Source organism: Panulirus ornatus, chromosome 3 (genome assembly GCF_036320965.1).
Source record: "Panulirus ornatus isolate Po-2019 chromosome 3, ASM3632096v1, whole genome shotgun sequence".
In the NCBI taxonomy this organism is placed as follows: domain Eukaryota; kingdom Metazoa; phylum Arthropoda; class Malacostraca; order Decapoda; family Palinuridae; genus Panulirus; species Panulirus ornatus.
In genome coordinates this window covers 27,721,543-27,737,031 of record NC_092226.1, presented here as the reverse complement: position 1 = coordinate 27,737,031, position 15,489 = coordinate 27,721,543, and positions in this window count along the sequence as shown.

Below are 15,489 nucleotides of genomic sequence, written 5' to 3'. Positions count from 1 at the left end.
CGCCACAGACTTTTGTTGACAGTTTCACTACCGGCTACATACTGTTAGTGACAGCTGTGCTACAGGTCATTTACTGTTGGTGACAACTGCATCACATGCCACATACTGTTGGTGACAGTTGCACTGTAGATCATGTATTGCTACTGATTGTTGCACTACAGGCCACATACTGTTGGTGACAACTACGCTACAGTCCATACACTGTTAGTTTAAAGACCATATACTGTGTGTGTCAAGTAAGCTAAAGGCCACATAGTGTTGATGACAGTTGCACTACAGGATGCATACTCTTGGTGACACCTGCACTGCAGGTCACATATTGATAGTGAGAGCTGCACTACAGGCCACATACACTTGGTGACAGCTGTGCTACTGGTCATTTACTGTTGGAATAACAGTTCACATTATTGTTTGCAATGCTTCACCAAGTTTTTAATGCTAACCTCTGTGTATCCCTAGGTCTACTGACATGGGTTACTCTCACTCACCCTTCATGGCAAGTTCATCTGCTGCCATAATTGCTCATTGTAAACTTCCTTGCTCTCAGGAAAATATCTGTAATTCTTATTTCTTTTATCTGCCTGTACAACTGTCGATATTGATATAATAGATTGTGTATGCACTTATGTCCTTTCCTGCAATTTCTTACCTAATAATGTTAAATTCCGTATGTGTTTTGCTCATTTCTTCTAATTTTTGATCCTTAGGTGCATCCACTGTATGCCACACCCTGATGATGATTGCTGCACAACACTCCAAGCACTGCTGTTGAGAGATGGACTACATTCCACACACTTCGGATGACAGCATCAATATAGACCAGTCACTGCTAATGAAAGGTAAACTACAGAGCAATCACTGCAGTTGAGACTTGTACTACAGGACACATTATTGGTGAATGATACACTATAGACCACAAACTGCTGACAAGTACACTACAGGCTACAAACATTTAATGACAGATGTATTCTTGGCTAGATAGTGTTGGCGGCAGCTACACTGCAGCCTATATACTTTCGGTGGAAACTGCACTACAAGCCATATACTCTTGGTGACAGGCTGCTCTGTAAACCATATATATTTGGTGAGAGGTTCAGTATAGGCCAAATTCTGGTAGTGAAAGCTACACTACAAGCCGTATATTGTTGGTAACCTCCATTACAGGCCACATACTGTTGGTCACAGTTGCAGTACAGGACGTATACTGTTGGTGACAGTTGCACTACAGGAGACATTTTGTTGGTGAGAGGTGCACTACGGGCCACATACTGATTGGTGACGGCAACGCCATAGGCCATACACTGTTGGTGAGAAAAGTACTAAAGACAATACCCTGTATGTGACAAGTGCACTTAAAGTCCACATACTGTTGGTGACAGTTGCACTACACACTGCATACTGTTGGTGACAACTGCGCTACACATCAGATACTATTGGTGACAGATGCACAACAGGTAACATACTGTTGGTGACAGCTGCACTGAAGGTAACATATTGTTGGTAAAAGCTTCACTACAGACCACATACAGTTGGTGACAGCTACGCAACAGGCCATACACTGTTAGTGAGATATATACAAAAGACCATATACTGTATGTGAAAAGTACACGAAACGCCACAGACTTTTGGTGACAGTTTCACTACAGGCTTCATACTGTTAGTGACAGCTGCACTAACGGTCATTTACTGTTGATGACAGCTGTGTTTCAGGCATTATACTGTTGATAAGAGCTGCACTCCAGATCACATACTGTTAGTGATAGCTGCACTACAGGCCAATTACTGTTGGTGACAGCTACGCTACAGGCCAATTACTGTTGAAGAGATATGTATTAAAGACTATATACTCTATGTGTCAAATGCACTAAAGAACACATACTGTTGATGACAGTTGCACGACAGGCTACATACTGTTGATGACCACTGTGCTACAGTTTATTTGCTGTTGGTGAGAGCCGTACCACAGGCGACATACTTTTGGTGACAGCTGCACTGCAGGTCACATATTGTTAGTGATAGCTTCACTACAGGCTGCATACTGTTGGTGACAGCTGCACTGCAGATCACATATTGGTAGTGATAGCTGCACTACAGGCCACATACTGTTAGTGACAGCTACGCTACAGTCTATACACTATTGGTGAGATATGTAATAAAGACGATATACTGTATATGACAGGGGCATTAAAGGCCAGAGACTCTTGGTGACATTTTCACTACAGGCTACATACTGTTAGTGACAGCTGCGCTACAGGTCATTTACTGTTGGTGAAAGCTGCATCACAGGCCACATACTGTTGGTAACAGCTGCACTGCAGATCACATATTTTTAGTGATAGCTGCACTACAGGCCACATACTGTTGGTGACAGCTACGCTACAAGCCATACACTGTTGATGAGATATGTATTAAAGACCATATACTGTATATGTCAAATGCACTAAAGGCCACATACTGTTGATGACAGTATGTGATGGTAGTGATAACTGCACTACAGGCCACATACTGTTGGTGACTGCTACGCTACAGGCCATAAACTGTTTGTGAGATATGTATGAAAGACCATTTACTGTATACAGAAAGGGCAATAAGGACAGAGACTTTTGGTGACAGTGTCATGAGAGGCTACATACTGTTAGTGACAGCTGCGCTAAAGGTCATTTAACGTTGGTGACAACTGCACCACAGGCCACATACTGTTGGTGACAGCTGCACTGCAGATCACATATTGTTAGTGACAGCTGCACTACAGGTCACATACTGTTGGTGACAGCTACGCTACAAGCCATACACTGTTGGTGAGATATGTATTAAAGACCATATACTGTATATGTCAAATGCACTAAATGCCACATACTGTTGATGACAGTATGTGATGGTAGTGATTGCTGCACTACAGGCCACATACTGTTGGTGACAGCTACGCTACAGGGCATAAACTGTTGGTGAGACATGTATGAAAGACAATTTACTGTATACAGAAAGGGCAATAAAGGCCAGAGACTTTTGGTGACAGTGTCATGACAGGCTACATACTGTTAGTGACAGCTGCGCTGAAGGTCATTTACTGTTGGTGACAGCTGCACCACAGGCCACATACTGTTGGTGACAGCTGCACTGCAGATCAGATATTGTTAGTGATAGCTGCACTACAGGCCACATACTGTTGGTGACAGCTACGCTACAAGCCATACACTGTTGATATGTATCAAAGACCATATACTGTATATGTCAAATACACTAAAGGCCACATACTGTTGATGACAGTATGTGATGGTAGTGATAGCTGCACTACAGGCCACATACTGTTGGTGACTGCTACGCTACAGGCCACAAACTGTTTGTGAGATATGTATGAAAGACCATTTACTGTATACAGAAAGGGCAATAAAGGCCAGAGACTCTTGGTGACAGTGTCATGACAGGCTACATACTGTTAGTGACAGCTGCGCTAAAGGTCATTTACAGTTGGTGACAGCTGCACCACAGGCCACATACTGTTGGTGACAGCTGCACTGCAGATCACATATTGGTAGTGATAGCTGCACTACAGGTCACATACTGTTGGTGACAGCTACACTACAAGCCATACACTGTTGATGAGATATGTATTACAGACCATATACAGTATATGTCATATGCACTAAAGGCCACATACTGTTGATGACAGTATGTGATGGTAGTGATAACTGCACTACAGGCCACATACTGTTGGTGACAGCTACGCTACAGGCCATAAACTGTTGGTGAGATATGTATGAAAGACCATTTACTGTATACAGAAAGGGCACTAAAGGCTAGAGACTTTTGGTGACAGTGTCATGACAGGCTACATACTGTTAGTGACAGCTGCGCTAAAGGTCATTTACTGTTGGTGACAGCTGCACCACAGGCCACATACTGTTGGTGACAGCTGCACTGCAGATCACATATTGTTAGTGATAGCTGCACTGCAGGTCACATACTGTTGGTGACAGCTACGCTACAAGCCATACACTGTTGATGAGATATGTATTAAAGACCATATACTGTATATGTCAAATGCACTAAAGGCCACATACTGTTGATGACAGTATGTGATGGTAGTGATAACTGCACTACAGGCCACATACTGTTGGTGACAGCTACGCTACAGGCCATAAACTGTTAGTGAGATATATATGAAAGACCATTTACTGTATACAGAAAGGGCAATAAGGCCAGAGACTTTTGGTGACAGTGTCATGACAGGCTACATACTGTTAGTGACAGCTGCGCTAAAGGTCATTTACTGTTGGTGACAGCTGCACCACAGGCCACATACTGTTGGTGACAGCTGCACTGCAGATCACATATTGTTAGTGATAGCTGCACTACAGGCCACATACTGTTGGTGACAGCTACGCTACAAGCCATACACTGTTGATGAGATATGTATTAAAGACCATATACTGTATATGTCAAATACACTAAAGGCCACATACTGTTGATGACAGTATGTGATGGTAGTGATAGCTGCACTACAGGCCACATACTGTTGGTGACAGCTACGCTACAGGCCATAAACTGTTGGTGAGATATGTATGAAAGACCATTTACTGTATACAGAAAGGGCAATAAAGGCCAGAGACTTTTGGTGACAGTGTCATGACAGGCTACATACTGTTAGTGACAGCTGCGCTAAAGGTCATTTACTGTTGGTGACAGCTGCACTACAGGCCACATACTGTTGGTGACAGCTGCACTGCAGATCACATATTGTTAGTGATAGCTGCACTACAGGCCACATACTGTTGGTGACAGCTACGCTACAAGCCATACACTGTTGATGAGATATGTATTAAAGACCATATACTGTATATGTCAAATGCACTAAAGGCCACATACTGTTGATGACAGTATGTGATGGTAGTGATAACTGCACTTCAGGCCACATACTGTTGGTGACAGCTACGCTACAGGCCATAAACTGTTTGTGAGATATGTATGAAAGACCATTTACTGTATACAGAAAGAGCACTAAAGGCTAGAGACTTTTGGTGACAGTGTCATGACAGGCTACATACTGTTAGTGACAGCTGCGCTAAAGGTCATTTACTGTTGGTGACAGCTGCACCACAGGCCACATACTGTGGTGATAGCTGCGCGGCAGATCACATATTGTTAGTGATAGCTGCACTACAGGCCACATACTGTTGGTGACAGCTACGCTACAAGCCATACACTGTTGATGAGATATGTATTAAAGACCATATACTGTATATGTCAAATGCACTAAAGGCCACATACTGTTGATGACAGTATGTGATGGTAGTGATAGTTGCACTACAGGCCACATACTGTTGGTGACAGCTACGCTACAGGCCATAAACTGTTGGTGAGATATGTATGAAGGACCATTTACTGTATACAGAAAGGGCAATAAAGGTCAGAGACTTTTGGTGACAGTGTCATGACATGCTACATACTGTTAGTGACAGCTGCGCTAAAGGTCATTTACTGTTGGTGACAGCTGCACCACAGGCCACATACTGTTGGTGACAGCTGCACTGCAGATCACATATTGTTAGTGATAGCTGCACTACAGGCCACATACTGTTGGTGACAGCTACGCTACAAGTCATACACTGTTGATGAGATATGTATTAAAGACCATATACTGTATATGTCAAATGCACTAAAGGCCACATACTGTTGATGACAGTATGTGATGGTAGTGATAACTGCACTACAGGCCACATACTGTTGGTGACAGATACGCTACAGGCCATAAACTGTTGGTGAGATATGTATGAAAGACCATTTACTGTGTACAGAAAGGGCACTAAAGGCCAGAGACTTTTGGTGACAGTGTCATGACAGGCTACATACTGTTAGTGACAGCTGCTCTAAAGGTCATTTACTGTTGGTGACACCTGCACTGCAGGTCACATATTGATAGTGAGAGCTGCACTACAGGCCACATACACTTGGTGACAGCTGTGCTACTGGTCATTTACTGTTGGAATAACAGTTCACATTATTGTTTGCAATGCTTCACCAAGTTTTTAATGCTAACCTCTGTGTATCCCTAGGTCTACTGACATGGGTTACTCTCACTCACTCTTCATGGTAAGTTGATCTACTGCCATAATTGCTCATTGTAAACTTCCTTGCTCTCAGGAAAATATCTGTTATTCTTATTTCTTTTCTCTGGGTATACAACTGTGAATATTGATTTAATAGATTGTGTGTACACTTTTGTCCTTTCCTGCAATTTCTTACCTAATAATGTTAAATTCTGTATGTGTTTTGCTCCTTGCCTCTAATTTCTGATCCTTAGGTGCATCCACTGTATGCCACACCCTGCTGATGATTGCTGCACAACACTCCAAGCACTGCTGTTGAGAGATGGACTACATTCCACACACTTCGGATGACAGCATCAATATAGACCAGTCGCTGCTAATGAAAGGTAAACTACAGAGCAATCACTGCAGTGTAGACTTGTACTACAGGACACATTATTGGTGAATGATACACTATAGACCACAAACTGCTGACAAGTACACTACAGGCTACAAACATTTAATGACAGATGTATTCTTGGCCAGATAGTGTTGGCGGCAATTGCACTGCAGCCTGTATACTTTTGGTGAAAACTGCACTACAAGCCATATACTCTTGGTGACGGCTGCTCTGTAAACCATATATATTTGGTGAGAGGTTGAGTATAGGCCAAATTCTGGTAGTGAAAGCTACACTACAAGCCGTAAACTGTTGATTACCTCCATTACAGGCCACATACTGTTGGTCACAGTTGCAGTACAGGACGTATACTGTTGGTGACAGTTGCACTACAGGAGACATTTTGTTGGTGAGAGGTGCACTACGGGCCACATACTGATTGGTGACGGCAACGCCATAGACCATACACTGTTGGTGAGAAAAGTATTAAAGACAATACCCTGTATGTGACAAGTGCACTTAAAGTCCACATACTGTTGGTGACAGTTGCACTACACACTGCATACTGTTGGTGACAACTGCGCTACAGGTCATATACGATTGCTTAGATATGTATTAAAGACCATATACTGTATATGGCAAGGGCACTAAAGGCCACAGACTCATCGTGACAGTTTCACTACAGGCTACATACTGTTAGTGACAGCTGCGCTACAGGTCACATACTGTTGGTGACAGCTGCATCACAAGCCACATACTGTTGGTGACAGCTGCACTGCAGATCACATATTGTTGATGATAGCTGCACTACAGGCCACATACTGCTGGTGACAGCTACGCAACAGGCCCTACATTGTTGGTGAGATATGTATTAAAGACCATATACTGTGTGTGTTTGACTACTAGGGTTAGACTGGACAGAAAGGTCATGGGAAGGTTAACCACAGGTTTTGTAGTATAGGCCTCACAGGGAGCTTGAAGGAGGGGTTTCCTCCCTGTAATCTACATCATTTTTCCACAAAATGGCCGACAGAATCCTGTATTACGCTGACTAGAATTACTCTGAAAATAACAGTTTAAATGAGTCATACCGATATACGTCGAGCCACCACCACGGACCAGTAGCATCTAGACAATCCACTACCACGGCCCAGCAGCACCTGGACGAGCCACTACCACTATCCAGTAGCACAAGGACGGGCCACTACTACGGTCCAGTAGCTCTTGGACGGTCCACTACCACGGACCAGCAGCACCTGGACGATCCACTACCACGGTCCTGCAGCACCTGGACGATCCACTACCACGGTCCTGCAGCACCTGGACGATCCACTACCACGGCCCAGTAGCACCTGGACGGTCCACTACCACGGACCAGCAGCACCTGGACGAGCTATTACCACAGTCGAAATATTTGAGGATTACCAACACGAATTTTTTTTTAGTTATGTCAGTTACGTAAATTCCAGTCAAAAGCATCATATAAATTCTATAGGGACTTTCCTGGTGCGACAGTCTCGTTACATCTCACCAGGAAGACAATAGCGCGCTCCACGACCTAGCTCTGTCGACGATTCCTTCCAGAAGAATATATTCATTAAACAGATTGAGGCTCAGAGAGAAGATCCCCTTTATAGAAAGGTAGCAGCGTCTTCCTTGTGTTTAACAGGTCGATCCGTTTCCTTACCTGCGACTTAGCAAACAACCCGAGATAATGTCATGTCAACTCATTCAGTATCTTGAGGGCTTGTCAAAAGCAAATGCGAATTCTTATAGAGACAAAGAAAAGTCTTATTCCATTGTATCACTTTATTACCTATATCGAGGAAATTCTAGATGCCTCAAAAAGAAAACGGTCACAACATTGTTTCTTCTGATCAAGCCCGTCTGTGGAGTACCTCAGGGATCTATGCTAGAGCCTCCGGTTTTCCTTATGTGAGAATGACAATGGAAATTCCTGTCATCACGGCAGCTTCTCTGTTGATACAACGCTGAGTTCCAGCCTCTGGTCTAAAGCAGCTCATAACTCATGTCAGCCCATAGACTGATACACTTCATTTCTGATTTCTCTTGTGATACATCAAGACGGAAATCTAAATTTCATACATCTCATATGATATTTCTCAAAATAAGATTTTTCTTTTATCTGACACTAAAATTTTCTTCGCTGGCCACAGAGTAGAATCTGATTTTAACACCAGATTAATAGATTTACACATGAACGAGTCACAGATGTGGAAACCATACATCCTGGATGGCCAGCAGAGGGTAGCGATGACGTGTGGTACACTGTCACACGGTCATAACTTGCTTTTTGACTGTCTGGTCGATTCCCTCCACTTGTCTCGAGTGATCCCCTAAGGCCTCTCTACAGCCTACAGTTATAGCCCACGAGTCAATCATCAAACAAGTACAAATGTTCTTTACTGTGTCAAAATGAGGTAAATACACAACCCTTTCCTGCTCCTCTCAATGTCCCAGGAAATCGCCTGTTAGACTGGCTGCCCAAGACCTTGCAATTGGGAACAGTAGACCGCAGTTATATAATAGTGCACAGGAACAGAACATGAAAACCTCTCTCACAGGGAGCCATCCCTCTTCCCGTCTCTGGAGCAGTGTACCCAGCAACCTCAAGGATACCAGGTCGATTATTGATTTCAGATCAGGTTGTAAGAACTCTGTCCTTCACTGCTCCCCTGAATAAAGTATCATTATCCTAAATCTCTGTATAAATCACTATGTTATCATGTTCTTATAAACCTATCACTTCCCCAACTCTGATTGATACCTCAAACTGTCAGAACCAGTTTTTTATCATAACTCTATCCACGACTTTTCACAACATTCTCTTGTATATAGATCAGGGATGTATGTATAGAACACGAGAGTAGCTAGCTGCAAGTACTCTACACCCCCCCCTAGTGTTTATGACTAGGTTTCAAAGGACATCCTCCGGGAGATGAACTTACAAAACCATGATGAGTGTTGACAATGCACATGTCTGGTCGACATCCCATACACACACACTGTTATGAGTTATAACTCATACTTCCTCCATAGTTCAAACACGTCGTACACTGCGAGGTATCCAAAGTTCCTTCGAAGTGTCCAGTGATTCAAAAGGGCTTAGCATGTTGTTTTGATGGCCTATTCATTATCATTAATTATGATAGTCATTATCATTATCATTATTTTTATTATCACTGTTGTTGTTGCTGTTGTTATTATTGTCTTATCATCATTATCATTATTACTATTATTGGTTTCCGCCCTGTCAAAGGTCATGTTCACTACACTCTTACTCATTACTACGTCATTATCTTCTACACCTTCACTCTACCTACACCCTCATCTTCACAACACCATTAAGTTCACTGCGACCTCATTTCCATTGCAATATCATCTTCTACATCATGACATTACCTACACGTCACCTTCACTCCACCCTTTTCCTCACAATGCATTCATTTGCATTACCCCTCATCTTCACTGCACTCTCCTCTACACTGCACACATACATATTCTCTATACCTTTGAGAATCAGGTCAAAGCCAAGCTTCACCGCTCCCTTATCCTCACTGTACTCGCATCTTCACTATACCCTCATCTAATAATAATAATAACAATAATAATAATAATAATTATTATCATTATCATTATTATCATTATTATTATTATTGTCATAATAATTATTATTATTATTATTATTATTATTATTATTATTATTATTATCATTATCATTAAATTCACTATGATCATTACCATTATTTATTATTATTATTATTATCATTATTATCATTATTATTACTACTACAACTATCATATACAGCTTATACATTTCCACCATTTTTGTTTGCTAACAGAGTCCGCAGTTCTGACAAAAACTGGCATATCTACGGAATATCAAGTTACGTTCCAGTTCAGGTTTTAGGGAGAGACACGAGCACGAAGCAGAGGGTCCTGGGAAATACTGACACACTGTGCCTCCCCCAGCACCATGCTCACTCAGCCATATACATCCCTCCTCCTCCACCACTCTCGTCATTCATCTGTATACATCCCTCCTCCACCACTCTGGTCATTCAGCTGTATACATCCCTCCTCCACCACTCTGGTCATTCAGCTGTATACATCCCTCCTTCACCACTCTGGTCACTCAGTTACACACATCCCTCCTTCACCAGTCTGGTCACTCAGTTATATACATTCCTCCTCCCGTACCATGGTCACTCAGCCATATACATCCCTTCTCTAACACTCTGGTCACTCAGTTATATACATCCCTCCTTCACCACTCTGGTCACTTAGCCATGGACATCCCTACTCCGTCTCTCTTTTCATTCTGTCATAAACATTCCATGAAATGATACTGTTCACTTTATATCATCCGTGTCATGGTATAGTCCTGGTGCCAGGTCTGGTTGGTATATACCATGGTAACTCCAGCAGGCGTAACTAATGGCAGGTTATACCAGTATATCTGAATGTCTTTACTCCGTTCATTTCCTACACAAGGTCGAAGATCTCGTATGTTGATAGTGTGCAGGGAGACCCTGGCTGCACTCAGCCACTCAGGGTGTGTGTGTGTGTGTGTGTGTGTGTGCGTGTGTCACTGGATCAGCGCCACTCCCCAGTGCTCAGGTAACTCACAGAACAATGGAACGTTTGGTTGGATGTTGACTTGCTAGAATTCCCGAGCGTGTGTCACTGGTGCATGATGATGTGTGGCTACCGGGGATGGTGACACAGCTGGGGTGTCCCCACACCTGCTGAACTACCCGGGGCAACTCCGTGTCAAACAACTTCCCGCTTCAGATGATGAGAGAAAAAGATATTTATTCTACAGCATTTGAAGGAAGGCGTGCTTACACACCCATGGTCGGGGAGAAATAAACACACACACACACACACACACACACACACACACATTCTCTCTCTCTCTCTCTCTCTCTCTCTCTCTCTCTCTCTCTCTCTCTCTCTCTCTCTCTCTCTCTCTCTCTCTCTCTCTCCCAACTGTGATCGATGGATATATGATGAACGTAAAAACTATCCAATAACTAATAATTCAGCTGATACTCTGGCTACAATGAACTACAGCATTGCCCTCTCCCGAACATTAATGTTAAAAGTTAGCTTGAAGGAATATGTGGTGAGGTTGCTCCTCATGTCTATCACACCAGCAGGTGGCGAGGCTGCTCCTTCCATCCACCACATCAGCAGGTGGCGAGGCTTCTCCTTCCATCCACCACATCAGCAGGTGGCGAGGCTTCTCCTTCCATCCACCACATCAGCAGGTGGCGAGGCTTCTCCTTCCATCCACCACACCAGCAGGTGGCGAGGCTTCTCCTTCCATCCACCACACCAGCAGGTGGCGAGGCTGCTCCTTCCATCCACCACACCAGCAGGTGGCGAGGCTGCTCCTTCCATCCACCACACCAGCAGGTGGCGAGGCTGCTCCTTCCATCCACCACACCAGCAGGGAGCGAGGCTGCTCCTTCCATCCACCACACCAGCAGGTGGCGAGGCTTCTCCTTCCATCCACCTCACCAGCAGGTGGTGAGGCTGCTCCTTCCATCCACCACACCAGCAGGTGGCGAGGCTGCTCCTTCCATCTACCACACCAGCAGGTGGTGAGGCTTCTCCTTCCATCCACCACACCAGCAGGTGGCGAGGCTCCTCCTTCCATCCACCACACCAGCAGGTAGCGAGGCTGCTCCTTTCATCCACCACACCAGCAGGTGGCGAGGCTGCTCCTTCCGTCCATCAAGGTACCCTGACACAACACTGGCTTATGCAGTTTGTTTTTGCTTTCATCTCTCACCGTCCTGGTGACTCAAGATTCGCGGGCACTGGCATCATCTCTTGTGATCATGGCATTATTGGCCGTATGCTCATAGATTCACATCAATGATAAGTATATTAGGAGTATTCATCTACGAGAGCCTTCTACGAGATAATGGCAAAACACAAGGCTAACGCATAGTGCCCGCTGCAGAAAAAAATATGAAATTACGAAAGACGAGACGTGCGAGTGAGGTGTTGTGAGGTGTTATGCACAAGATGGATTGTGTCGGTTCGGTGTGGACTGGATGCCGGCAGCCCACGCGTGGATGAGGCAGCATCATGGGCCAAAGGAGTGACACTTGACAGCCAGTGAAGTGCGGACTTAATGCGCAGCCGTCAGTAACCCTCCTGTACCCACAAAGTTGTGCCAATAATACCTCCTTGGTCTGTAGGTGCTTGCCATCCATATTTCAAGAGGAGCCACGGAGGAAGATAACGGTGAGATGATAAAAATGAACTGATGAAGACACCTTGAGACAGCTTAATCTCCGGGAGAAGTAAGACAGTAGACGTATCAACCAGACGGAGTTCAGTAGGGGAAGGTTTGTATAGAAAGACTGCTGAAGTTGGTGAAACGAGTGGAAGTAGAGACAAGTATATCAGAGGCTCATGTGAGGGGCTGATCCTGCTCTGCTACAGCTGGAGCCTCTCCCCTCGTTGTCCCGTACCCGCGTTCCTCATCCTCTTCTGGGTTGAGTGACGCTGTAGGCAACATCCAGGATATTCTCGAACGCCGATCTTCTTCCATTCTTTCCCCGTTCCCTCTCCAGGATTAATAAAAAAGATTTGGCAATCATTACATAAACTCAAGTTAGAAACAAAGATCAATATAGATTATGAACTCTTGGGCTTCCCTTTTCTTTTTCCTGAATATTACAGAACTTTGCGTACACCATCGTTCAATATGCTCCCGGATCATAAACACTCCTCTAAACTTTTTGTATCAGACTAAATAACCATCCATAGTATATAGAAATCTAAAGGTTAAGATGAGGGTCTATTGACCTAAATCATTCATTATTATTATTATTATTATCATTACTACTACTACTACTACTACTGTTACCTCTACTATTATTGCTATTATCATGAATATCATTTTATTTTCATTTTATTATTATTATTATCATTATCAATATTATCATTATCTTTATTATTATTATTATTATTATTATTGTTATTGTTGTTGTTACAAACCACAGAAAATGGGAATCAGCAACAATACAAAGCTGAAAGTTTTCTTTGTTCTAAGCTGTTTCCTGTGGGTTCTAGCGCAGCAACGAGGAGCCTGAAGGTGAGGAGATATGAGGACCCTGGTATTAGCTCGGAACTATTACAGGTCGATGACACTTCTGAACTCTGTTGTATCTACGTAGTGAAAATGGAGGTACAGGTGTCCACCACTACTGGCTGGAAGACGGTTATGCCGTTAGGCTAAACTGGGTCACATACTGGGATCCCTTGATTGGTCGACGTCATTTTGACGTCACTAGTGGGCCTGCTGTGTCAGGGTTATGTGACTTATCAGTCCAGCAAACGCGGATGCAGCGGGTGAGGAGGTAGAGGTGTGTATCAGCGCCGCTATCACCAGTACTGGGACTGCCAGTTGTTCTAAGGTAAATATTCCTTCAGTTATGACGGATCTACTACGGTGTGGAGTGAGTGTGGAGAGTGGAGTGTGTGAAGGGGTCACGCCTGCATCCCCACTAGTAGCCTGGCGGACACCGCACTTGGTGACAACGTCAGTGGCTCAAGGATCGCTGGCCACCTGCCAAGGCTTACACTCACGTTACCCCAGCGTTACCAGCGGCGGCGCTCCCGTCGCTTCTCATGAGCTTCACTTGACGTTGGTTTACCCGCTTCTCTCTTTCTCTGCATCTTTCACTCACAACGAACAAAACATGACGTCATTCGCTAGTAGACTCCCCAGTCATGGTCCACGGTAGTCGGAGCATCAGGCCGTGGGGGCGGATGGTGGTCTGACTGCCGCCCTGGGAACACCGCTACACTCCAGGCGCACAAGACGCAGGACAAGAGGCAGCATTCCTGCACGCCGTACTTTATGTATCAGTGGTAAGATCTCTAACTTACACCACCTTGATCTTTGGTCGTCACTGACGATGCCATAAACTGACTTCAACCATCACTAAGCAATCAACAGTCAATACAGGCGGAGTATGATGTGCAAACGTGGCAAAGAGATAAAAGAGATGTGTTCGTTAAAGAGGTCTTTATAGTTGAATCGAACATCATACAAGTTGAATAGTTTGGCTTAAATGATACCTGATCAAACACCTCTTCGACCAGCCCATGTCATGCCACCGACCAGCCCCACTGAGGTGCACAAGACAAGAGCCATTAAGCACCAACTACGTCATAAACTTGTCCTGGAGGCAGGTCAGATATATCTAACTCTTTATATCCTCACATAAGACTTTTCATTAATGTCATTTCTACAATACGATAACATCATCTTGTCTCTACAACCACTCCTCCCACATGTTCCTAAAGCCAACAACTTCAGTGTTCCATAAGGTCGACAGGGGAGACTCTCATGGACTACATGATATTCACGCATCTGGTCTCTTGGTCTCACTACTTATGCTTCCTCCTGTGCCACATCTTAACTGGCACCGTTGTCCTGGGTGGATGGAACCTTATTTCCAGTACTACTCGATGGTCTCAGGGTTTCGCCTCTTGCCCTACACCATTTCTCTGGACTTGCTCATGATCATGTTAAAGCAATACACCTTACAAACTCACACCTGGACAACCTCCATCTTCATAAGTCTTTCCAGTTCATGTAACTAATTTCCAATTTGGTTTTCACAGCTGTTACACAACAACAAAATGGTAACTTTGTAAAACTGAGTCTATGCTGTAGGATTTCTTACAAATAAGATAATTTACAGCCACTAGCATTCTCTGTTCTTAATCCCACATTATTGTGCGTAGCCTAACTGTAATCTCTCGACATTATTTCAGGCAGTCTCGCAAAAACTGAGGATGTAGTATAGGTGCCGTGATTATCATTATCATTATTATTATTATTATTATTATTATTATTATTATTATTATTTTTATTGTTAACATCATATTATTTGAGCACTGTTTCATATCAAGGATCATATTCGCCTCAGTATGGAGTACTGCTTACATACCTAGGTTGGTTCTCCCTCCACCTCTTTATTAACGAGAGCAGAATGAAATCCTCTTCTC